This window comes from Papaver somniferum, unplaced genomic scaffold, assembly GCF_003573695.1.
Source record: "Papaver somniferum cultivar HN1 unplaced genomic scaffold, ASM357369v1 unplaced-scaffold_10, whole genome shotgun sequence".
NCBI lineage: Eukaryota > Viridiplantae > Streptophyta > Magnoliopsida > Ranunculales > Papaveraceae > Papaver > Papaver somniferum.
In genome coordinates, this window is record NW_020618825.1 from 5,953,754 (window position 1) to 5,981,632 (window position 27,879).

At 38.2% G+C, this 27,879-nt stretch overlaps 1 long non-coding RNA gene across 3 annotated transcripts; it reads right to left on the reverse strand.

The window, feature by feature from the left end:
• Window positions 1-12,663: 12,663 nt before the first annotated feature.
• LOC113325987 lies at window positions 12,664-22,038 on the reverse strand. Of its 3 annotated transcripts, none has more exons than XR_003348218.1 (6): window positions 21,698-22,038; window positions 20,903-21,104; window positions 18,621-18,708; window positions 16,805-16,856; window positions 14,130-14,255; window positions 12,664-13,394 (listed from the first exon to the last, which is right to left on the reverse strand). It is a non-coding gene; the product is annotated as an uncharacterized LOC113325987 (long non-coding RNA). The 3 variants fall into 3 exon arrangements; XR_003348216.1 differs by having other exon boundaries at window positions 14,130-14,382; XR_003348217.1 differs by lacking the exon at window positions 14,130-14,255.
• Between the last annotated feature and the right edge of the window lie 5,841 nt (window positions 22,039-27,879).

Sequence of the window (27,879 nt, forward strand, 5' to 3'; positions counted from 1 at the left end):
TAGAATTGTCGATAATAACTCTCTTTATTTATTGATAGACAGAGAAGAAAAAAACTAAGAAAACAAAAGAAAAAGAACTTTTCCTAAAACCTGAGAGGTACACAATCTCGTCTCTTTTGATCAGGCACATGAGACAATATTTACAAAGCAACACAATTAGGTTGTGTTGTGGTGAACAATAATTTGTCCACCGTGTTCCTCTTGAGAGGAATCTTCAGACCTATGTCTATCAAAATGATTCGACCATGCTTTCTTATCTAATGGTCTTGTTTTTTCTTTGGAAACTAATTTCTTAGATGAAGATAAAATCTTACATACCTCAGCGGTCTTCTGAGCAAGTTTGAGCTTATTTGCTAGTCGATTTTCTCTTCGTTGAAGTTTGTTGACATGCCTCAATTGATGTTTGTTCTTGTAACTCCTTGATAGTTCATGACCCTTTTGAGAACAGAATGAGCACGTCAATCTTGGATAATACTCAGGAATCTGAGATGTGCGCGCAACTAAACACATGGTGGATCCTGAAACATTATAAACAGAGTTTCCAAAGAATGGGTCAATTGATTGTTCCAACTTGATTGGGTTATCTTCACCAAAAACATCAAGATTGATATGTGTATTGCTACAATTATCAAAATCAATGTTTTCACATAGAAGAGAAACACTTGATTTCCTATCTTCGTCAGAATCATAGATCTCAGACATCTCATCACAGCAAGACCTTTGTTCCCAGTGTATTTCCTGCAGTTTGGGCACTCTTTTGCAAAATGACCAAAACCTTTACACTGAGGCATATCCTCGTCATTAGTTTCATTTGCGTCCCTGTTTTTAGGAGGAATACGATTATGAGGTTTGACTGATACTTTAGGCTTATCTCTGGAAAAACATTTAGTTCTCTTCAACAGAAGATCTCTAAACTGTCTTGTGATCATTGAGACTGACTTGTCAAGATCTTCATCTGATGAATCTGTCTCAGAGTGATCATCTTCAGAGATATACACTTTTTTACCTTTGTCAAGTAATTTAGTGTCTTTTAATGCTATGAACACAACATCCTTAGATTTAGATGCGTGTTCATGATCAAATATCTTAAGCTTCCCAACCAACATATTTCAGGGGAGATTATATAGGTTATTTCCCTCAACGATGGCATGCTTCTTAGAATCGTATCTAGATGGCAGCGATCTGAGAATTCTCATCAAAATGTCCTTTTCAGGAATAGTTTTACCCAATGCAAAAGATGCATTAACAATTTCACATACTTTGTGATTAAAATCATCAAATGAATCTTCATCTTCCATACGAAGGTTTTCCCACTCTGAACTAAGGTTTTGAAGCCTAGCTTCCTTTTCACTGGTATTTCCTTCAAATACGTTTTCTAAGATATCCAAAGCATCTTTAGACCTAGTGCAATTCGACACATGGTGCTGAAGTTTGGGGTAATGGCATGTATGACGGCATTCAAACCGTCGGAGTTTTACTTTGCAGCAAGTATCTCGGCAGGAATGTATTCACCAATATTCTTGGGAACGTTTACATCTCCAAGTGCCACAACGGGAGCATCATAGCCATTAACAACATAAACCCATGATTGAAAATCACGTGCTTGAAGAAAAGCTCGCAAAGCAATTTTCCACCATAAGTAATTGGAGCCATCGAAGACTGGTGGTATGTTAATAGAGATAACACCTCTATCCATAGAGTCATATCGCTACAAACAAAGTCTTGTAAGGTCTTAAATGTGTTTGCCTTCTCTGATACCAATTGAAAAGGCGGGGGTCTAACAACACCACCCAATATTTCTCTTAGAAATCTGTATGGACTAACTCCAATACACTTTCTAGAGAATCAACTAGACAGTCAGACTCAATCTAGATAAAAGTATATCGAGGAGTTAGTATCTCTCTCTTGATTTGATTTACTCAAGAAAAATCTGCGAGTCCTAATCAAATACAAGGAATAACTTGGATGTTACCAAAGACCAATATCCAAGTGTCAATCAATGTAAACCAACAACCAAAGGTTGGATATTCTAATTGATTGATCTTCAAAACAAAACCTGTATTATTTCAATTATAAAGATAAACAATATAATGCGGAAATAGAAATAACACAAACAACATAATTTTTTTAATGATGAAACCGCAAATGCATAAAAAACCCGTGACCTAGTCCATATTGATTACACATTGTATTAAGTCGCTACAGACACTAGCCTACTCCAAGCTAACTTCAGACTGGACTGTAGTTGGACCCCAATCAATCTTACACTGATCCAAGGTACAGTTGCGCTCCGTATGTCTCTGATCCCAGCAAGATACCACGCACTTGATTCCCTTAGCTGATCTCACCCAAAACTAAGAGTTTCTATGACCCAAAGTCGAAGACTTGAAATAAAAAAATCTGTCTCACACAGACAAGTCTATAGAAAGGATGAATTTGTCTCGCACAGATAAACCCAAAAGGTTTTTGTTCCGTTTTTTTATAAATCAAGGTGAACAGGACCCAATTGATAATCCGGTCTTATATTCCCGAAGAACAGCCTAGAGTTATCAAACACCGCACAACAATCTTAATCGTAAGGTAGCGAAACAAGATGTTGCGGAATCACAAACAATGAGACGAAGATGTTTGTGATTAATTTTTATATCTTTCCTATCGGAGATATCAATCTCAAGCCAATCAATTTGATTGTACTCGTACGATAGAAAACGCAAGAGTAGATCACACAACTATGAGAAAGTAGTATCGGTCTGGCTTCACAATCCCAATGAAGTCTTTAAGTCGTTAACCTGGTTTTTAAGAAGAAACCAAAGGTTAAAGGAGAATCGACTCTAGCAAAACCAACTAGTATCACACGTAAGGTGTGGGGATTAGTTTTGCATAGATTATAGAGTTCCCCTTATATAGTCTTTCAAATCAGGGTTTGTAATCAATGTTAGCTTAGTAACAAAGCATTCAATATTCACTGTTAGATGAAAACCTGATTAGATTCAAGCTAATATCTTTCAACCGTTAGATCGAAAACTTAACTTGTTACACACAAATGAAATGCACGTTTCTAGGTTTGTGTAACCGTACCCAAACATGTACATTTGTTGGTTCAACAATAGTTAACCAAATGGTTAGCCAGATGATCACTTTCATATCAACCATATTCTTCTTCACCATAACTAGTTCAAATGTTTTCAAATGAACTAGTTAGAGAGTTGTTCAATTGCAAGGAAATCTTATATAACTACACAATACACAATTGAAGAAAAGACGATTTGATTCACTTGGATCGGTTCATGAACTTTATATCCACGGTTTGAAAAATGCATCCTCTGTATTTATAAGTATGAGTTCACAAAATCGTCATTAGATATAACCTAAATCAAGCTCGCAGACTAGGTTCGCGGACTTATGTTCCCGGAAGGAGTTCATGAACTTCCGCCAGTTCGTGGACTGGGTTCGCGGACTGAGTTCGCAGCCTAGTTCCGGTTCTCTTGATCAACAACGTTCGCAAACTTTGGTTCAAGGAATAAGGACTTATGCATATATGTGTTTCCACAACAATGCTTATATCCACCATTGGTTATATAATCTAAACTCTCATTTCAATCATTGAAACATTCTTAGAGGACATTATATAGTTGTTATTCACAAACCATTTCTCGTCAAAGCCATTTTCAAAGTGATTGAAACATAACATGACTTTCGTCACTAGGTAAAGATAAACTTGGTTGAAGCGAAAGCTTACCAATAGATATTTCAAGATATAGATAGGCGAGATATAATCGGCTCGAAATACCAAATGTGTATAATCAAAGTCTACATAACAACACAATTTTTGTCTCAAAGTAGGAGATAGAGTAGATAGACTTTTGAGTGATAGATAAGTTCAAGTATCCACATACCTTTTTGTCGATGAAGTTCCACCGGTTCCTTGAGTAGTTCTTCGTCTTGTATGATGATTCGCCATGGAGTTCTTGAGCTCAACCACACTTTCTATCCAAGTTTGAGACTTATCTATAGTATACTATAAATCAAGACTTATAGTTTTGATCACTAACATTAACAAACATGATTGAGATAGCAACGCATGCGAGGTTGACCGAGCAATGCTCTAACATTTACCATAACAACAACCACTACAAAGGTAATCCATACTTCTCCATATTTTAGTTTCACATGGAATAAGTAATTGAGTCACTAGTACGTATCCAAGATGATATCTTTATCATGGTAAACTCACCGACCATACAAGATAGAAATGTGTAAACCAAACTTCGGGACTGAGGCTCTCCACGGAATCCCTTCGTTGTCAAAGCTCAGGAGACACGGTCAACCCAAAAGTCATACCCACGACAAGGTCATCTACTCTTCAAAGGTGTATCGTAAGGATATCATTACCTCTCAGCCCAGAAGTCGTGTGCAACACTTTACGAGGCCCACGATGGATCCCAAGCCTACCCAGTAGAAACAACTTCAGTAACCAAAGAGAAGTGCGACTAGGGACTGCTCATCGCGGTCCATCCCCGATAACAATCAAGCATTCATGACATAAATCTAGAGATGCGGCTGAAACATTTTTCTTGAAGAGACAGAGGGAGCCATGATTAACAACATAACTCTCTCACTGCTACCTCTTCGTTATCCTGAATTTTTGTCCATGAGATGATTCCAAGAATCCCAGCATCACATCCAGAAGAGTACAATAAGCTTGTATCAAATCCCATAAATGTGGATTCAAGGCGATGCAATTAAAGTAGGCTACAGTTGGGGACTGAAGCCTCCTTCAGGTTTATAAGTTTGAACGCAGTCACCACCTTACCAGTGAATGCAGTAGAATCACATCTTCCACGAGAAAATAGGCTCAGGATAATTACACATGGGGGACTACCAACATGGGATGCTTTCACTCCCCTGAACCAGGTTATTTCTGATTTCAACATCATCACTGTCGAAGTTTTACGAGCCGCAAGAATTCCTCAACATGAAGACGTACACGTGCATCAAAGATTCCAAAAGCACGCCACAGAGATACATTCACATATCCGGCCACGCCATTGGATCTAACAGAAGTATAACTGGGGACTGCTCACAGCATCCCATTTCATGCAACAGTTCAAGATTCAGAAGATGGTTCAAAGGATGTCGCTTGGAACGAAGACCTTGAAGACTTGATAGCAGCACATCAGCAACGGAACGCTCTTAGCTCGTCTACTTCACCCAATGGCTCCAGAAGATTTCGACCATGCAAGCGTCTACAGCATATCATCATCGCAATCAGAAAGTCCAGGCACCAGATAACCTAAAGTCAAGGATGGACCAACAACGCAACCACAATCTCCAAGATTAGCCCTGACATGATCATTGCCGAGCATATATTTCATCCATACATACCATGAGTGCAATGGAGTTTGGTAAATTTTGAAATCTAATGGAGAGGTCAGGTACTCATTCTTCAAGAGTCAGAACCTTATTAGACATTCTGGAGAAGATCGATGGTACTGTTGAGTGGCTACATGCGCAAAATGGAAAAGAGCACCTACCTTGAGTTCTCCTGGCTCGCCTTGCTGCTGATTACAACTACCGGAGATTTCTTTGTTGTTGTTAATACTCGCTCTACCACCGATAAAAAATGACGAAGAGTAGCCGGACGCTGCAGAAAAAATCACGAATCCGGACGAGCAACAAAAACAGAAGAGGGTCGATACCCCTTTTTCATACGAACGGAGTTTCTAGAGTTTGAACAGAAGCAGGATTCCTCCTTGCTCCATGAACGGGAATAGATGACTGCGCGTATCACACTCATGATCCATTGCCGAACAAGTCGTGTGCCAATATCTCTGCTCCATGCCCGAACCAGCAGCGCGCCAGCATGAGGAACACCAGCTGCTCAACCTGAAAAACTCTGTGGTTAGGACAGCGCCAACGCTCCATGCCACCAGTACTCCGTGGTCAAGCCAGCGCCAACGCTCCGAGCGCCAACATCAACAGTTCATGGTCGAAGTTGCAGCACCATCAGCATTCCGTGGTCGAAGTTGCAGCACTATCATCACCGCTCCGTGGCCGAAGTAGCAGCGCCATCCACCGTTCCACGGACGGAATCCAAGTGCCATTTCCACCGTTCCACGAACCAGTAGCCATCAACACCATCTCCATCCTCCATCTCCACGGTCGAGCCAAAGTTTCAACACCATCTCTACTCGTCCCATGGTCAAGAAAACGGCGTCGTTTCCACCATCCCATGGACTGAATCCGTTTCTACCATTCCATGGACTGAAGCCGTTTCCACCATTCCACGGACTGAAGCCGTTTCCACCATTCCACGGACTGAAGCCGTTTCCACCACTCCATGGACTGGAGCCAAGCGTCATCTCTGCTGATCAGTAGCCAAAATTCCAGTGCCATATCCGCTCGTTCCGTGGTCAAACCAGTCATCATCATCATTCTGTAGCTAAGGATGCAACGCCAGCATTAGCATTCCGCAGCCGAACATGCATCACCATCGTTAGCACTCCGTGACCAAAGTGGCAGCGTCAACGCTTGCACCCTATGCCCAAGACAAAATTACGCAAAGCCATCAATGCAAGGATCACAGATTACACATGCCTCCTGCCAAAGTTAGTCGAATTTTCCTGGCAATCTCTCCATCTCTTGCCTTTTTTGATTTTACCCTTGTCTGTCACCATCTCATGCTTACCCCGCAATAATGCCGCTATTACGAGCTAAGCAGGGGACTTAATGTTGATGGTGGTTTTTAGTTCAGGGCTAAATTTATAAAAGTCTATCTACCTGACCCGGCATCAGATGTAGTAGACATTGATATGTCTATATCCGCAGGGACTTAGGAGAATATATCAAAATATGATGAGCGTCAACGGAGTCTCTTCATATTATATTGAAACTCAAGCTCCTAGATGAATTTTTCACTAGTATAGAGCCTAATGAGTGTATAAGCTCCTGGATGCATTACTCACAAATGCTGGAGCCTGCTGAGTACTTTTCTTGTGCTTATGTTCCCCGGCAGAACCCTTAATATTGGTATGGCATGACGAATTTGTGTTCACTCCCAGCAGAGTAGCACGAATTTCCAAGTATAAAGGTTAAGGTCGTTGCATAAAGTACTCAATCAGAAAGCGTATTTCTCTCTCGCAATAAAGAATTCGGTGTCAACACATTGAATTCAATCAATTTTGTGATAGTTCACAAAATTCATAAACCTAACTAATTTTCAAAAAATAGGGTTTTTACGCCCTGCGCAGTATATTAGGCCCCGTTGGTCGAAATTATTCTTAAGAAACTAAGCAATTGATCCGCCATGGATTAATAGGTGCAAAGTCATACACAAAATCAGAAAACAGAGAATAACGGAGCCGCGGAGTAGGAGCAGCAATGAGAGGGAGCGTGGCCACGCCATAGGCTATTCGTCTCCACTTGGCCACGCCCCATGCTACCCAACCGGCCCTTATTCCTTTTTCGACAAATCAGGTCGCTTTAAACCCGCCACACTTCCATGAGTTGTGGTTGGGCCCATACTTGCCGGACCCATTCCCTATTGACCAATCAGGTCGCATTAAACATACCACACGCACCAAAAGGGTAGCCACACCCTTGCTTGGCCGACTCCCCACTTTTATTGACCAATCAGGTTGCTCTAAACCTGCCACAGCTTTAAAAGAGGTGGAAATTGTGTCAAGAGGTCGTCGTACTAAGTTGGCCTCCCAAAACCACGCCAAACATACGAACGGCATGCCAAACATGCCAAAAAGCATGCCAATCGCACATGCCAAACGGGCATGCCAAGTGCACATGCCAAACGTGCCCCTTACCACGGTAGCATGCCAAAACGTGCCAACCCACTCTCTGTTCGTGGCCAGCATCACAACAGACTTCAATTTGTCTATCCTAATTGTAAGCGAGACCATGTTCTAGTGGCGGTGAATGAAACCCTAATTTCTAATCGTGGCACAAAACTATGCCACCTCGGGCCCACAACATGCCACAAGCCGTGCGTACTTAGGAAACCCTAAACAATGCGCCACACCATAGCCACACGTGGAAATATTTGCTCATGTGGCAGTTTCTACATGGTGGCCTACCTATGGCTCCTCTGGCGCGACTCTGGCACCATTTGTATGAAATGTCGTGCCATGGCCACATGCCGTATGTGCTAAATAGGGTTTCGGCATGCCAAACCCTAATTTAGGAAAAGTTGCTACACCAACCAAGACAAATAATGTTCCACAGAGCATTGGGATCAATATGGATACTAGAACTGATGTTTTCACATCACATTTGAGTTTAAAATCAATGTGCTAAAATCCAACGGTCATGGATACGCCAGGCGCCACTTGCACCATCGTGCCATTGTCATGCGTATGCCAGCTATTCCACCGTGCCACTAGCATGCACGAACTATGCCAACCATGCCACAGTGCCACTAGCATGCGCTAAAAGCGCCACTATGCCATTTTCAAGTATCAACAGGGTGTGGCCATAATCTATGGCTACCCTTTCTCACGATATGTAATCTCGGCCGTCCAAGTTCGCTACTGAACTGACATGCCTGTGGTAAGTTTTAAGCGACCAGCCAAGACGATCCTAATAACATCACGTGTTATTTTCCTGCGGCAAGTCTCTTGACTTTGACTTGCCACACGTAGCAAACTGCTACATGTTTTCCACGAAAACACTCGAGACATCAAACATGTCACAAACTGGGGGATACTCATCAGGGTATTGGTCTGGCGGTTTACAGCGTGCGGCGTGCAATGCGCCCGTTATAATAAAGTATCGGGAGGAGGGACAGTTAGTGGTGTAAAGAAGTAATGGGTGTAAACGAACCCACTTCCTTCATCGTGGAAGCATAGTTTCTGACGGTTACACGTTATTCCACTCTTCCATCACTCAATCGCTCTCACTTCCTACGAGACCATGGTGCGTTTAAATTATAACTTGTATAAATAGGTTTCACCTATTTCCACCAAACAACAAGTTTTGGTCACAGAACAACACAGTATCCATAAATCACCAAATGACTGATAGCTTTCATTCTGCGAGCCAATTCCAAATTCTGATACAAGGCATAAAATAGCCACACCTTCAAAATTAACCATTCTGGTCTCAACACCTTCTTCGCTTCCCTCCCTAAGACCAAACCTTCTCCTTCACTTTCTGACCGAAGCAAGCCTGGAACGACCATTTCTTGGTTTAGGCCAGGATTGTACAAATTGATCTCTCGAATCAAAAGTACTCCCGTGCATTGCATTGTTTCGGGTTTAGATTCGTTTCTCATCCACACACCCAAATTTACCAAAACCAGCAGAAACAGTTTTCACCCACAAACAACTTTGTCTATCTAGAGGCAACAATCTCTTGTAATACTTGTAAGTCTCAAATCCTAATACTTTCAAGCTAACCTATACGAAGTTGACTCTAGTATATAATCAAGCGACTCTTTAAATGAGTTTTGGTTCACTAAAATATGACAACCAAACTTGAAATACCAACGCTTGGTGGGTTCAACCGAGCAATGCTCTAACACTTTAAACTGTTTGTAGATCTAAAGATGTCTTGTGATAATCCAACGTTAACAGACTCCGTTTTGTGTGTGATTGATCACAAGATTCAAGTTGATTGTGTGCATGTGTTTATTGAAGTTCAAAGAAGATTTGAAGACAAGAAGAATTTTGGGTTCATAATCTTTGGTGTGCACAATACTTGATTCGGATGGAAAGGGATCCAACTATAATCAGTTTATCTTTGTGATAATCGTGATTGATTAGTTGATTAGATCGGCATCAATACACTTATTTTTGATTAGAGTATTGATTGCATAAGTCTTACAATTGCTTTGGTGATTGGTAAGAGATTGATCTAAGGACCCGACAAAGGAGTTTATTAGTTAAACGAAAGAGCCTTTGTCAAACTCATATCATGTTGTTTGAAAAGAGTTGTTACCAAACAGATTTGTTGTTCTTTTACTGTTTGGAATACGAACCAAAGGAATTTTTCCAAGTGCTTAACTTATTACAAGTTGGAGGCGCAGGGATACTGAGGAAAATAGGTGAACTATAGGTTTAGTTGCTTGGTTTCAACTATACGAAGTTGGTTTAGATTTTGGATAGCGGCTTAATTCTAAGAGTATTCAATCCGGACTAGGTCCCGAGGTTTTTATGCTTTTGCAGTTTTCTCGTAACAAAATCTTGTTGTGTCTTTTACTTTTCTATTTCCGCAATTATAATTGTTTTATTATAATTAGAAGTAAAATATACAAACGTTAATTCCTATTTTACTTGATAAGTAATCCTATAGAGTTTGGTTAAGTACAAACCTATTATCAAGTAAACATATTTCGTTGTTGTATTGTCTCGATCTCGTATCCATAGACGGTCACACGAAGTGTGAACCGATTAGTTGTATTGTCTCGACTCAGTCCATATATAATCACTTTCGTAGAAATGACTTATAGGTGGAAATTTTTTAGATTGAGGTATATTTGGGTACCCTCGTCTTTTCAAGTAGGGAGAAAAATTACAAAAAGAGGATGGCGCATATTATGATAACCTAAAAACGCTTTACCACCCTAACCAGGGGAAGAATGGCTTCAACCTGAATATGGCACGCATCATGTCGACAAACTTAAAGTTTTCTCTCTTGAAGTCAGGGAGATGACACACACCACAAAAAGGTTGCAGGTGCCGAAAACTAAATAGGTTATTTGATTAAGTTTTTTCCTAATCAGAGAAAGTTTGGTTGCCTCTTGGATTTGCGTAAAACATTTCTTTTTTTTCCTCACACCAAGATATTGGATGTATTTTAGGTGTTGGAGATTGCTCATGATTAAAATAAAGAAATAACTTCAGCAGATCCTGGAAAATATTGTGTGTCACTTGCTTGAGGATGCAGACACAAGAATTTTTCTAAGCAGGTTAAATTATACATCTTGTATGGACCAAGTCATGTGTTAAGACAGGTTTGAGGCATGAATGACTGCCTCATATATTATGATGATGAGGACAATGAAGACTTTGTGTTTTCTTCTTCTCTGTTGCGAATGCTGCTGTTGAAGATGGTGGAGACAATAAAGATGATGAAGGCGACGTAGATTTTATCAGATTTTTGTTCTTTGATTTGTTTTTTGTTCTTAGATCTGATTTTATGAGGTTTTTGTTGTGTGTTCGTTTAAAGAATGAACTTTGCTTTTAGATTTTTTTAATAGATATTCATTCGGAAGAATCAACTTTGTTTTTATTGTGTGTTCATTTAAATAATAAACTTTGTTTTCTTGATCTTTTATTAGGTATTTATTCGAATGAATAAACTCTATATTTGTTCATAAAAATGGATGTTTTGTTGTATCTTCATGTGAAAGAATGAACTCTGTCTTTTGTCATGATAATGAAGTTTTTGTTGTGTGTTCATTTTAAAGAATGAACTCATGTTTTCATATTTGATTTATGGTTTTATTTGAACTTTGTTTTCGCTTCAATTTGGATTTTTTTTTGTTGTGTGTGCATTTGAAAGAATGAACTCTTTTATTTGAATTTGGTTTTGTTCTTGTTGTTCATAATAATGAAGTTTGATTGGGTGTTCATTTGAAAAAAATGAGCCCTGTTTTTTTTCATAATAATGAAGTTTTTAATAGGTGGTCATTTGAAATAATGAACTTTGTTTTTGTTCATATTAATGGAAGTTTTGTTGAGTGCTCATTTTTAAGAATGAATTCTGTTTTTTGAATTTGGTTTTTTTTTTTGTTCATTTGAGATAATAAACTCCTTTTTACTATTTGTTCACTTTTTAGAATGAATTCCTTTTTTGTTTGGCTTATGCGGCAGTTATGTATTGTAAAATTAAGATCTTCGCTGAATATAATGAAGTGAAGATTCCATGTTTCTTATGCACTCTGTAAAGTTGTTTCATCAAACAAAATGAACTCAGATCGACATAATCATGACCAATGTCTAATAGTTCATAAAAAAAAGATGAACTCATGTACAAAAATAAATAGGAAGTTCAAAGTTTATCAAGAGCATGAACCCAAATGATTGTGGAAATAGAAAAATACGAAAACTACAGTACAAAAGGATATTTAGTCTATTTTATATTTTCAAATAATTATGGACAAAGCAAGAACCGCCTTTTTCCGCTTGACCAAACAGACTTGGGACCACTCTCAAGCGGGCTTCAGTAAAAGATTGTTGCTCCACTACAAACGATTCTTTGTCTAGGAACTCGGGGGATCTTTTATAGGAGATTATATGATGTGGAGATAGAAGAACTGCCTTCTTTGTTGTTCAGTTGATCAACTTGAAGGGGACAAAATAACTTGGAACAGTGACAAGTCACTGATGATTTTGCAATCCACAAGAACACCTCTGGAGTCCATGATTACGAAGCTAGTACTATCTCAGATGTATGGATTCCAATTTGAACAATTTCAGGAATGAAATGAACTTCAAGCAAAAAAGTAAGGGCTCCTAGTTAGACTGATTACACTCCAGCGGTTGGCATTTCAGTATGCCTGTTTGTCAGCCAGTGTGGTTGTTTTATCTTGCAAATGATGCAATTTCTAACAATATGACCTGTTCCGTCTTTGTATTTGTTTATTTGCACAATAATCAAAGCCATAAAAAGGAGACGGTGAGACAAAAACAAGGTATTTTAGAGACAAAAAAAAGGTATTTTAGAATACCCTTTTTCCTCATTTAAATCTAAGTACGAAGCCTTGAACCCATGACCTTATGTAAGTAACTAGACACTGCACCACTAAGGCCAAGGAGGCTTGGTGCCAAATTCTTCACTGTTTTAAAAACTAACAGTTGCACTAGTTTCCTTCACAGAACCCTTTTTGCTTCAAAAAAAAAAGAAATATTCAAGATTATAACACTAAATTATTACCTTAGGGATTGGGGATGCTGTAGACTCTTTCCTAATTCAAACAGGTTACTGGAATTCGTATAAGAGCTATACATAGAAGTCATGGCTGGACCTACAAAGGGTATTTAATCAGAAAAGTGAACGACTATTTCACCAATTGGTAAATTTGGCGTGTGCTTCCTGCACGTATTTAACAAAAGACAAGTAACTTTCTACTGTTCGTTTGGATCATGAGCCTTGATTGAACCCGTAACCCGATTTCCCCATCTATTTTTGCCAAATAAATCAAGCTTTTCAGTTTTTGCCAGAAACCAAGGTTCTTTTCTGAGAACACTCACTTCGGGACTCTCTCCCTGGAACATATTCACCAGCCACAGAAGCATTGTCACAGTTCTCTGTTGACCATTCACCACTGTGTACTTTCATCATCAACATCTGCCTCATTGTCCTTTTGCCTCCCTACAACTTTCTTCTCCATTTTTAGCTTGATATGGTAAGTCTGGTGCACTATCCTCGAGTAGTTGAAACTTCAAAAACACAAAGATATTAATAAATTTCTTAAGTTAATGTATAGCAACAATAAATAGCCAGCTAGCTAACACTTCCAAAAAAATTGCTAATTAAAAGTAGGCTTAATATTTTTGTCAGGACTGATCTTAGTTGATAGTTTAATATGCTGCTGCTGCTGCTGCTACTACTCCTACGTATTATTGCTTAGCTTAGTTGTTCGAATATATTCCTCTACCATAGCTGTTTAATAAGTTGATGTAAAAGATGACTATTATTCATATGATTCCCGACCATCTTAGATGGTGTTTGCCTGTTTATCTCAGTGACCGAGTTAAGTGCACAACAGTCGAAAGACATACACCCAGAGTATTCTGTTGCTACTACTAGTACTATATCTCTTTTATCTGGATATAAATATAGGACTATATCATCAACACAACCAGAAGTAATACTAGAAATACAATATGGGAGCAACAACATCAACATTAGAAAACGATATAGAGTCCGCAGTAACAGAGATGTTTCAGAACAATTTGTCCACAGGGGGTTCATTATCAATATCATCAGAAAAAAGTACAGAAAGACGCTTGAATCAGGCACCAGCAGAAACATATATGAATGTCACAGATTCACCTGATCCTCATATTCAGAACACTATCAATGATCCTAGCTATGATATTGGTACGTTACCACATTTTCCAGTTAAATTAATCTTTATATTCTCTTTGTGATGATTAGTTGATTTAAAGTACCTGAAACTGAAAAGTGCACAACAGAATCTCTGACAGCTCATCCGCCTTCGCGAATCCAGCATTATAGCATTACCGGGAACTATAATTCTGGTACTGTCTACATTTATATTTCAAGATTTGCTCATCCTGATTATAGAAGAACCACACTGCAACAAATTACAAATCTAACGAACCTCACAAAACATATCTCCCACTAAATGCTTTTTGATGTACGGCCAGAAAATATCACTTGCAGCATGCCAGACGGGATCAACTATAATAATAGAGAAAATTACAGTGAGCGGGGTAAGCTCGATACATTGTTCATCCAAGTTAAGCATGATATGATTGTTTTCCTTTCGACGCCGAATGATCAATAGCTACAATATCTAATTGACAACCTATAACTATTTTGATGCACCAGAATACGTGAAGAGCAGTTCCTCGGAGGAGGTCAATCTAAGTATTCATGATTATGGTTATGGTAAGCTGCCCACTTTCAAGCTGAAATGATTCATTCTGTTTTCTCCACTTGATTTAGCCAGTGGGTACATATGAAATGATGCATCATTTAACATTAGGCGTAGCATTAAACCCACATATAGAAACAAATGATCTAGGAGTACCACTGTTGAGTAATGAGCGAATTTTCTTTACCAGCATAGATAGTCATATCCATAAATACAATCTAAGATTTCTGGTTCCTCATATAGATCTTGGGAATGACTAAAAAAAATAAAAAGATATCCACACCCTTTCCTTGATGTGAAATGACAATGAACACAGTGCAAATCCCTGTATATATTCTATGTGAATTCATGAACTCACTGCATAGATCATATTTAGTGCCTTCTCGAAGTAGGTAAAAAAAAGAAACGAGTCACTTTCAGCAATAACCTGATAAACGGTTTATATTAAACATTTCCAATGCTAATCTCTATCTTTCAAGTAAACTTTCAGAAGAAAGCAAGGACCTGATAAAGGAGTACCAGCTACTGTACAAAGCAGCCTTGAAAGGTGACTGGGTTAGGGCTAAAAGGATTCTCCAGGTTGACCCTGGTGCAATGACAGCAAGGATTACAGTCAACCAAGAGACAGCACTGCACATAGCTGCAGCTGCAGGCCATTCAACATTCGCGGAGAAGCTTGTGAAACTAATGCCATCAGAGGCACTAGAGTCAAAGAAAGGTGATGGTGAAACAGCACTTCATGTTGTCGCAAGTGCTGGACTCACCAGAGTTGCAAAAGTTATGGTAAACAAAAGCCCTAACTTGACACAGATACGCGATAATGGTGAACGGGTTCCACTCATAACTGCCGTGTGCAGTGCTAATTCATCAGATGAACGAATCAAGGAGATGGTTAAGTATCTCTGCAGTGTCACTAGTGATGAGGAACCAAGTCCCTATTCTGGTGTTTCGGGTGGTGGCCTGATCTGCTTAACTATTGACAGCGGTTTATATGGTAAGTACTATTTAGTAGCAATAATAATGCATGTTACTGACGTGTGAAAACAACTCATATATCCTAACACCACCAGATGCCTACTTATTGCCTACTTTCTAGATATAACATCCAAAATGACTATTTCTCACAACCACAATTTTTTGAGTCGTAATAATAAGTTACAGTTTCTGAATATAGAGACTAATTTTGCATTGACACCTACTAGATGAGGAGAATTCTTCAACGAAGAACATCGGCTCATTTTATAATTCTAACGCCTTAATACAGATATCAAAAATCACAGTCGTCCCACAATTTTTTTTAATTTCAGGCATAATTTCAAACCTATAATGACCGGTGTGAGGAGCTAAAAAATTGTTGCACACAAGTATCATGCTCCTGGTCAGGCTTGTTGTCAGCAGCTTGTTATAATCATAAAAAAGGAACTGTATCTGATCATAGGTAGTAACAGTTCTAGGATGAGCTCATTTTCGTTGAGTATAACTACAGTATCTGCACATCATTGAGGAGAACATCCTCACCTAAAGCTACCACCACAGACTGATTTTTTTTGTAAATCTAACAAGAACCACCAAAAGTGATTAAAATTGAACTAATACAACAACTCTATTACTTGCTTGTAGATATTTCTTTGCATCTGATCCAAAGATTTCCAAATTTGGCTACCGAAAAAAATGAAGAAGGTTATTGTGCGTTAGAAATGATGGCTCAACATTCATCTGCATTCCCAAGCGGAAGCAAGCTAACCTCTTGGCACTGCCTAATCTACTCATGTTAGTATCCTGACTGTTGATTTCTTTATTCAGTCCTTATCTGAGGCGGGTTATGTTCATATGCTTGTTTTCACATCCTTAATACCTGTTCATGCCTAGCCCACATAGATGATGAAGACCTAGGTACTAATTTCGGGTGACAAGTCTTTGCATCTTGAGTAGACCATCACTACCAGAATCTTATTCATTCCAAAACTTGCATCTTGAAACATGCATAATCACTAGTTGGGTCACTCAATTACCATATCAATGGATGACTAGAAACTAAAAGAAATGGATGTTGGCTGTATGTTACAGATAATTTGGGCACTTCCGAGAATGACGTTTAAAGAATGCAAAAAAAGGCATATCAATGAAAAACAGAATATACAGGAGTGCTACTTTGCAACTGTGAAAAGAATTTTATGTCACTGATAAGAAAATATAAGTAAAAATAAGTTTTAACCTGCGCATTACCATGGAGAAAATCCACGACCTGATCTACAGGAAAGATGTTTAGTACGCTAATCTGCAAAATCACCATTCTAAAACATCAGTAACATCAACCTTAGTAAAAAAACACACCACACGTCAGAATTTTTTAGGTCCAATACAGATAAAATAATGTTTTGTAGCATTAGATGAATGGCTACGTGACTATATTAATGTACAATGCAAGGCTACGTAACTATATTAATGTACAATGGTTCACGGTTCAGAGTTCATAACTTATACTAACATTTATAGGGTAGAATCTGTGACTCCTTGCTCACAATTAAATAATGAACTGATCAAGTGATTTTTCTTTTCAAATGAAACAACTTAAAGGAACTGATGAAAAGCTTGGTTTTGATTTTTATTTCAGTCCTTGATGTTAAACGAGTAATCAAAGAAAAACTGATGCATAAACAAGCCTCTGCTTTAGTTAAATGCATGTGTACCCAGATTTCTCTAATGAGCAGCACAGAAATTTTAAGAAAATTCAGAGATTCAAGCATTTTAGAGACTGCAACAAGATATGGGGTAGTTGAAATTGTAGTAGAGTCTGTTCAGACATTTCCTGATCTACTTTCGCTGGAATTGAACAACAATCGCACAATATTAGAAGAAGCCATTATATACCGACAAGAAAAAATATTCAATCTCATATGTGGCATAAATGGGAATGTAAAGAAGTTCGCTTGCTTCTCAGATGAATCAAATAACACCATTTTACACTTGGCCGCAAAGTTAGCACATTCTAATCGATTACATTCGGTTTCAAGTGCACCTCTTCAGATGCAACGGGAGCTACACTGGTTCAAGGTATGTGAGAATTAATCCAATCGCATATGATATGCATTTGACATTTTTATACCATGGCATAAGAACATCAACTACTAGTTATTATGCAGATCTAATTCATACTAAAATTACTTCATTCAGGAGGTTGCGAATATTACCTTTCAAAGACACAGGCAGAAGAAAAATAATAATGGAATGACGGGTCGGGATTTATTCACAGAGCAACACAAAGAGTTAATGGAGAAAGCAGAGAAATGTATGAAAGATACAGCTAATACATGCATGGTAGTAGCCACACTCATCACCACTATAGTATTTTCAGCAGCTTTAAAAGTACCAGGAGGCACTGTCACTGACACTGATAGCAATGGCAATGGTGCTCCAATTTTCTTAAGTTATAACTCATTCATGGTGTTTGCAGTTGCGGACGCCTTCGCCCTCTTTTTCTCTATTACATCAGTTCTTATGTTTTTTTCAATCTTAACATCGCGTTATGCAGAAGATGACTTCCTGTATTCACTACCAAACAAGATGATAATTGGTCTTTCAATGCTTTTTCTCTCTATAGCTACAACAATTGTTGCGTTCGGAGCAGCACTATCTATTATGCTTGGACATAGATGGACTTGGGTTCCAGTTTTTATAACACTAATCGCTTGCGTGCCTGTGATATTATTTTCCTACTTACAGTTTCAGTTATTTATCGAGGTTGCTCATTCTACATACGGGCCAAGCATCTTTCGTAGGCAGAGCCAGCGTATGCAGTGGACTTATTAGAAAAAAATGTGAAACGTAGATGCATATCTATATATGATTGTAACTAATGGTGCATATTGATTCAAAAGTTGCATTGTAATCATATTTAAACATGACAGTCAATGTAATATAGAATGATTCATCATGTGGCAGTTGCTAAGAAACCAAGCTTGCATCAGGACTATTTAAGATTGCAAGTGATGTGAAGAAATAGATGAGACAAGAAAAACGCAAAAATTAGATTGAGCCATACCGACAATCGTACAAACTTTCCCAGGGTCATTGGTTCTTCCAGTCTGAAACCGCTCCATCCAGCCTCTCGTTTCTAACTTGGATTGTGTCTATATGTAAATGCAGGATAACATATAAGTAATTGGTAAAGTAAAAAACAAGAAAAAAGAAGGGTACAAAGCACAAATATCTTCCAAATTAGCTTTGTTATACAGGGCGCAACATGTTTAGGACTCCAGTTCTACCATGGACTTAGGGCTGCACATGGGTCGGTTTGGGTCGGGTTTGACCTCACCCACCACCCAACCCACTGATGGTGGGTAGCAGAAGTTGTCACCCACAACCAACCCAACATAACAACGGGTCGGTTTTCACCCGACCCACATTACAATGGGTTGGGTCGGGTGGGTGGTGGGTTACCCACCATAAAATACACATTACAGTTACATTGCATCAAAAAAAAAAGTTACAGACTTACCTAAGACTCTTACAGATGACAATTAAAGAACTGACCCCAAGTCAAGTGTAAACAAATGATAATTATAATCCAGAGAAGTAAGAAGTTTGTGCAAAGTGCATACAAATTACAAGAAATGAGTTCAATTGTTCGAAGCTCAAAAGATAAAAGATTATTCAAGGAAGTGATTGAAGAAGTGAAGACTGAAGTGAAGTTAGCGATTTAGGTTTAGGCATTATATATCACTACTTCAACGGCTGTGATTCATCTAGGATAGGTAATCTAAGGGTTAATATTAACTAAGAAATATTTAGGTGGGTGGGTGGGTTGGGTCGGGTCGGGTGAGGGAAGCTTTGACCCATAGTCGACCCACAATACTATGGGTTTTGATGTTGTGACCCATAGTCGACCCGCTCCTAGGTGGGTTGGGTCGGGTGTGGGTAATTTCAGGCGGGTGTGGGTTGGGTCGGTGGGTTGAGTCGGGTTTGTGCAACCCTACATGGACTTCCTAAATTTATACTGTATTACTTTCAACTTTTTAACAATAATTCTTTATACTAAAGCATACTTATTTGATTGTTATGTTTCCACCCAACTCAAACTATTCCTTCTCCATCACCTACTACTCACCCTGCGCCACCTTTTTCTATTTTTTCTTTTCTTTTCATTTAATGCTGCCACAACTGCCTTCACTGAAAAAAATTGGTACACAAGCTTGTTTCGGTGTTAGGATGCACCAATGAAAGTGTAACTAAAGGCAGTTATAAGTCTAATTTTTTTGATTGATTTAGCATGGAATGGCTCAAAACTAGCATCCCTCTCCTCCCAATTAGATTATGTTCTCATGAACTAAAAAATAAGACTTCTTTTAATTTCGTCTGATCTTTTGTATTTGATATAGTGATAAACAATGAATTGTTATTGAGTATTATTAACAATAATGAATCTGATGTTAATAATAAATTAGGTGATTTAATTGATGGTGTTTTTAAGGAAAGTGTTTCAAGTTTGAGAAATTTATTCTCTCTACAAATCCTACTTTCGACCACAGTTTGTTGGTGCTCCCGCAGTCGACCAGAACAGATTATACCGTAGTTCCAAACACAGAAAAAACGCACAGATAGTCGGGCAGGCCTGGCCGGCGACACCCACTGACGGGTTGGAACTAGCTACTCATATTGTAAATAATGCAGTACATCATATTAATCTTGCAATACCTTTTTTCTACATTTTATGTTATTAAAGTCAAAATTAGATACAAAATTAAATCATCATACTAGCAGTATCAAAAGGTTTTTCATCCTTCTCTTATTCCTCTACTTCTAAGTGTTTCTTCTAAAAATTTAATAAATCTAACAGAAAATCTAAAAAATGCATGTAAATATGCAATAATGTATTCTAATTACTTTCCTTATGTAGGATGAGAAAACTAGAGTCAGGAATATCAGAAATGCGAATAGTTAATGATGATGCTAGATTATATCCATTCATACAGAAGATTATCATAAGATATTTGTTATAGATACAAAACTACATATGTGTAATGCGTGATAATTTGTGGTTGAAAGTCTCTAAAATGGCCATAAACACATATACCGTCTCAAACTATTATCTTGATCAGAATAACATTGGCTTCAAACAACAAAATGATATGTATGCAATTTTTTAAGGCTGAAGTGTTAGATCTTCTTGGTATGGTTAGTTACAGGTGCTTTTCCCCGTGTGTACTAAATAATTTTGCTAATCTATGTTTGTAATAGTCGAACAATAGTATTATTTCCAGCACACAAAGATGGGAATGTAATTAAGATTTATTCAGAATGCTTCATCTAAGAGAATGTACATACCCAGGGACAGAATGGTATCCAGCGATACCCACAGTTATCTGCACCAACACCACTCCTTTAGCTTCTATGGTAGTGATGATAGAAGTCACTCTTAAGCCTCACCATTTTCAGCCCAACCATTTCCACTGCCACAATCATCTACTCTATCTGCACGACGACTCCACCGCTACTGCCGCCAACATCTGCTGAGCGTATACGAATCCTGCTTAAGATAACAAAATTAATAGAGTTGTTTAATTAAAATCGTTTCTGTATATTCATAATTCACCAACTCCAATAAATTTATTAAACAACCATTTCTAACTGCAATCATCATGTATTTCAATCACAAACACCCAACTATACAAAATCAACGGAACACAGATTCAGAAATCAAATTGAAGGAAGAAGAGATAAAACCAATTGCTCAAAAACCCATAAATTTACAAACCCAATTAATCGAATTCCAAAATTTAACATCTCTACAACATTTTAACACGAATTCATACCAAGTAAAAAGAAAGCATACAATTGATTGTCGCCGAGCTATTTGAAGTTGACATTTTGCTTCAGTAACCTTAGGATTTGAAGCAAATAAGTTAATTTACCAGCTATTATTACTGATGAAAGAATCAAAAACACATCCGAACGTCTGAACTTAATGAGTGACTAGTGCAATTGGAGGAAATGAATTTAGGTTAATACATAGAACCCTAGATCCAGGGGTTTAGCACTCGGATAAGCATCAAATTGAATCAGGAGTAATAAATGAATGGAGTGTCGAAATATTAGAGGTTTAAAAGAAAGAAAACTTACCTACGAAACCCTCCTAGCATTCTCTCCTTCAACGGAAGCTTATTCTCTCTGTAACGGATAAGGCAGCATCAGAACCCATTTTCGCTATTTTGATTCTTCGATTAACTTAACTTAGGGTGTCTATTTGTTGAATGATTTTTCAGTAGGTTGGAATTGTTGGCGCAATGTGGAAGTGTGATGGGTTTATGGAAAATGAAATTACGCAGAGAGAGGTTGGTTAATTGAAAAGTGAGGCTTATATTAATTTGGAAATGAAAATATTACAAAGGGAATTTTTAGTGTAGCACTTTGGCTCACTATGTTTATAAACACTTTGGCTCTTACTACTCTAGCTCTCACTCTCACTCACTTCAGTTTGATGGTTTGCAAATGAACCCCATCGTTGCCTATTTATAGGCCAAGTTAACCGACCATGAGAACACTCTAGGCACCGAAGGTTCTAGACTATATGTGGACCGACTTTACAAGAACTGTGTAGAAAGTGTTCTCTCTAGAAAACACGTGAGTAAAAGACTAATTAAGAATAGTCTAGATACTGAATACTCTAGATCGTAGACGAAGATGTCAGAGAAAGAAGTGAAGTAAGGTAGCTCCCTTTTGGGCTGGACTAATTTAGATTGTTCTGGGATTTTCTTCTTTAGGCCGTGTACACTCTTTAAGATCACAAATTAACTTATATTTTTAACACCCCCTCTTAATTTGTGATGTTAAGCTTGTCTCTAAAATGATTGAACTTATCCACCGTGACTGCTTTTGTGAAAAAGTCCGCATTTTGTTATTGCGTTGGACAAAATTGGAGCTGGATTTCATTGTTTTCTGCCAGCTCTCTGATGAAGTGATGTCGTAGCTCTATGTGCTTCGTCCGTCCGTGGAAGATTGGATTTTTTGTCATTGCAATTGTAGACATATTGTCACAGTAGATAGTTGTCGGCAGTTTTTGCCTTTGTTGTAGGTCGGTCATTATTCTTCTCAACCACACTACTTCACATGCCGCACTTGTTGATGCTATGTACTCTGCTTCGGCTGACGATAGTGCCACCGTACTTTTTTTTTTTGGAACTCCAAGAGATAACTTTTGTTCCCATACAGAAAACATAGCCCGATGTGCTCTTTCGGTCTTCAATAGAACTTGCCCAATCGCTATCTATGAAGCCAATTAAATCATTATCTTTTTCTCTTGTATATTTGATGCCAAAATCTTTTGTTCCCTTGATATATCGAAGAATTCTTTTTGCGGCTGCATGGTGTAACTTGCTTGGCTCGCTCATAAACCGAGAAACAATACCGGTAGCATTGACGATGTCTGGCCTTGTATTTGTTAAGTAGATCAGTGAGCCGACTAGACTTCTGAATAAGGTTGGATCAACTTTTGTTGCTCCGTCATTTTTTACCAATTTCTCATTGGTACCAATTGGAGTTGCAATCCATCATGTTGAACCTTTTCAGTAAGTCTTCTGCATATTTTTCTTGGGAAATGAATATTTCTTCTGGAGATTGTTTTACTTGAATCCCAAGAAAATATCGCATAAGTCCTAAGTCTGTCATCTCATATTCTTTCATCATCTCCTTCTTAAATTTTTCTGCCATCTCTTGTTTTGTACTGGCATAAATTAAATCATCGACGTAGAGACAGACGATTAGAAAATCTATACCTTGTTTTTTGATGTAGAGTGATGGCTCACTTGGACTTTTCTCAAATCCATTATCTCGGAAATACTTGTCGATTTTGTTGTTCCATGCACGCGGTGCTTGCTTGAGACCATATAGTGCTTTGCGAAGACGATATACCATTTTTTCTTTTCCTTTGCAGACATATCCTTGAGGTTGTTTGACGTACACCTCTTCTTCAAGTTCTCCGTTTAGGAACGCCGACTTTACATCCAATTGGTAGACCTTCATTTTTAGTTGAGCTGCCAAAGCTAACACCATTCGGATTGTTTCCATGCGAGCGACTGGGGCGAATGTCTCGTAGTAGTCAATTCCTGGTTGCTGGGAATATCCTTTTGCAACTAGCCTTGCCTTATGTTTTTGAATTGAACCGTCTTCATCATACTTTGTCTTGTAGACCCATTTCAGACCAATTATTTCTTTATCAATTGGCTGATTGACAAGCTCCCATGTCTTATTTTTCTCGATCACTCGCATTTCTTCGTCCATGGCATGTCTCCATTTTTCTTGTTTTGCCGCTTCCTCATATTTTTGAGGTTCTGGTGCTATAAATGCACAACTAGATGTATCATAAACATCTCTTAGGGAACGCACCTTTCTAGGTGGAGCACTTGCTTCCGATGAACTTGGACTTTGTTGTGTTGGACTAGGAGATCTCGGGCTTGCTGGTGGAGTACTTTCTTCTTGACGTGGCTGATCTGGCTCGTCTTCGATGAGTAGTGGCAACTCGTAGTTGTCTTCTTCATCATTCTAATCCCATGATTTGAATTCATCAAAAATAACATCTCTTGAAATTACTAGTTCCTTTGTATCTGGCTTTAAAAGTCTATATGCTTTAGACTCTTCGCTGTATCCGATGAATATTAGCTTTTCTCCTTTTTCATCGAACTTTTCTCTATGTTAGGATGGAATATGTGAGTATGTTATGCAACCAAAAAATCTGAAAGAAGTTACCTCGGGATTTTTCTTATGCCAAGCTTCATATGGAGTTTTGTTGAGAACTGCTTTTGTTGGCGAACGATTAAGGATGTAAACCGCCGTGTTGACTGCTTCTGCCCAGTAACTGTTGGGTAGCTTCCTTGCTTTCAACATGCTGCGAGCCATTTCCACGATCGTACGATTTTTTCTTTCCGCGACGCCGTTTTGTTGTGGAGTGTATCGGACGGTAAGCTCCTTCTTAATACCATTTTCTTTGCAGTAGTTGATGAACTCGTTTGAAGTAAATTATCCACCACGGTCTGTACGGAATACTTTTAATTGATGGCCACTTTGCTTCTCTGCCAACGCCTTGAAATCCAGGAATTTAGTGAATGCCTCAGATTTTTGCTCGAGAATATACACCCACATCATCCTAGTATAATCATCCACGAATAGGAGAAAATATCTTTTGTTGTTGAGTGAAGTTGTTCTTGTCGGACCGCAGATATCGGCGTGCACCAATTCGAGGGGCCTTCTTGCTCTCCACGATTTGTTTGTGAATGGAAGTCTATGGAACTTCCCAAGAATACAACCTTCACATATTTTATCTCCACCGTTGATATTAGGAAGACCAATTACCATGTTCTTTGATTTTAGAACCTTCAAGGATCTGTAGTTGAGATGCCCGTATCTCATATGCCATAGCTTGCATTCATCTATATGATTGGTACTCATTGCACAATTTTCAATTGATGGCATAGATAAAGGAAAGAAAAAATTTCCTGACATTTTTACTTTTGCCACCAATTGTTTATTAATTTTATCATAAATTGTGCATTCTCCGTCTTCGAAATGTAGTGAATACCCTTTTCTTATAAGTTGTCCAACACTTAATAAATTTTGAGCTAGGCCAGGAACATAAAGAATATCAGATATGTATCGAGTTTTACCTGACCTTGTACGTACGGATATGACTCCTCTTCCTTCAACATTCTGGAACTTTCCATCTCCGAGCTTGACCGGTGGAATCTCTTGCTCCTCCAATTTTACGAAATATTCTTTGTTACCTGTCATATGGCTGCTGCATCCGCTGTCGACATACCATATACCTTGCGCTTCTTGTTGCGAGGTGAGGCAGGAATAAAATACTTGATTTTGAGAATCATTTTTCTCGGAATAGTTGGCTTCATTATTTTTAAGCCAACAATATTTTTCCATGTGATTTAAGTTATCACATTTGGTGCACTTGTACTTGCAATTTTCAGTTGCATGGCCAAACTTTTTGCAAACACTGCATCGGAGATTTGAGGAGTAATTTTTTCCGTACCTTTGGTTGTTGTTTCTATAACCTCCTTTTCCTCTTCCACGTCCGCGGTAGAAATTTTTGGGCCCTTGATTTGATGTCGACCCTTTCTCGTGAGGTGATGTTGATGACGATCCCCCTCTGGAGCTTTCTTTTCTGGCTTCCGTATTTTTCTTTTCACTGAAATTTATTTTTGATTGAAACGCCTGCTCCAACGGTTGCTCCGAGAACCTATTTATCCTTTTCTCGTGCGCCTCGAGTGAACCCATTAATTCGTGTACCGAGAGAGTCGATAAATTTTTGGACTCTTCAATGGAAGCGACGATGTGATCGAATTTGAACGGTAAGCTCCTTAAAATCTTTTCTACAACTCTTTTATTTTCTATGGTATCTCCATAACTACTAATTTGATTTACTATACCAGTAACTCTTGAGAAGCAATTCTGGATAGTTTCATTTTCTTTCATAAGTAGATTATCAAAATCTTGCCATAAGTTTTGTAGTTTAATGGAGATTACCTTTTCTGATCCTTGGAATGCTACTTTGAGAATATTCCAGGCCTCCTTCGAAGTTTTCGCCACCAAAATTCGAGGAAAAATAGTTTTGCTTACCCCTTGTTGTAGAAATAGTAGTGCTTTAGCATCCTTCTTCTTGTTTTTCTTGTACTCATTTTTCTCTGCATCCGTCCATGACGATAGAGCTTCTGCCGACTCGGGTACCTTATAACCATCTTCTACAAAATCCCATAAATCTTGTGAAATGAATAATTTTTTCATTTGTAAACTCCAATAATCATAACTCTCACCATCAAAAATTGGAATTAGACTTTGGGCATAATTGAAACCTTAAATACTTTGGTTAATTGCCATGGGTAGAGTTTTAGGATTACTAGGTTAGGTTTGCTCTGATACCAAATTTGTTGGCGCAATGCGGAAGTGTGATGGGTTTATGGAAATGAAATTAGGGAAAGAGAGGTTGGTTAATTGAAAAGTGAGGCTTATATTAATTTGGAAATGAAAATATTACAAAGGGAATTTTTAGTGTAGCACTTTGGCTCACTATGTTTATGAACAATTTGGCTCTTACTACTCTAGCTCTCACTCTCAACTCACTTCATTTAGATGGTTTGCAAATGAACCCCATCGTTGCCTATTTATAGGCCAAGTTAACCGACCATGAGAACACTCTAGCACCGAAGGTTCTAGACTATATGTGGACCGACTTTACAAGAACTGTGTAGAAAGTGTTCTCTTTAGAAAACACGTGAGTAAAAGACTAATTAAGAATAGTCTAGATACTGAATACTCTAGATCATAGACGAAGATGCCAGAGAAAGAAGTGAAGTAAGGTAGCTCCCTTTTGGGATGGACTAATTTAGATTGTTCTGGGCTTTTCTTCTTTAGGCCGTGTACACTCTTTAAGATCACAAATTAACTTGTATTTTTAACAGGAATATAGTAAAGAAGGACTTTATGGAAATGATGAAGGAGTTTTTCAAATATGGAGGATGAGATTGGAGGCTGAATTGTTCTTTTTTTGTCATTGATTCCTAAGAAGACTGATTCTTGTCTACTTAAGGACTTTAGACCATTGAGTCTATTAGTTAGTGCATATAAGATCTTATGTAAAGTTCTAGCCAATATATTGAAGAAGGTGATGAATAAACTGGTATCTGATTTTCAAGGAGCATTTACCAAAAACAAACAGATTTTGGATGGAGTACTAATTGCTTTTTGCAGGTGAATGTATTGATAAAAGGATGAAAGACAAAGTACCGGGTTTGGTGTGTAATATTGATATGGAGAAGGCATTTCATAATGTGAAATGGAAGACTTTGTTATGTATTTTGGAAAAGCATGGTTTTGGGGAAAAATGGATCTCTTGGATCAAATGGTGTATTTCTACATCTCACATTTCAGTGTTAGTGAATGGAAGTTCCACTGAGAAGTTTAAGCCTTTTAAAGGCTTGAGACAAGGAGATTCATTGTCTCCATTTTTGTTCTTATTGGTGGTGGAGATTTTATCAAAATTGATGAAGGATGCTGAGATAAGAGGACAAATTCATGGATTTCAATTGGAGGAAGATGGATTGGTGGTTTCTCATCTGCAATTTGCAGATGATACATTAATTTTCATCAATGCAAATGAGGAGGATGTTAGAAGACTCTTTATTATTCTAACTTCATTTGAAATGATAACAGGTTTAAAGATTAACTTGGAAAAAAGTTCAATGGTGAGTGTTAGAGCAGACAATGTGATTAAAGATTTGGTAGTGGAGTTGGGATGCAGGACA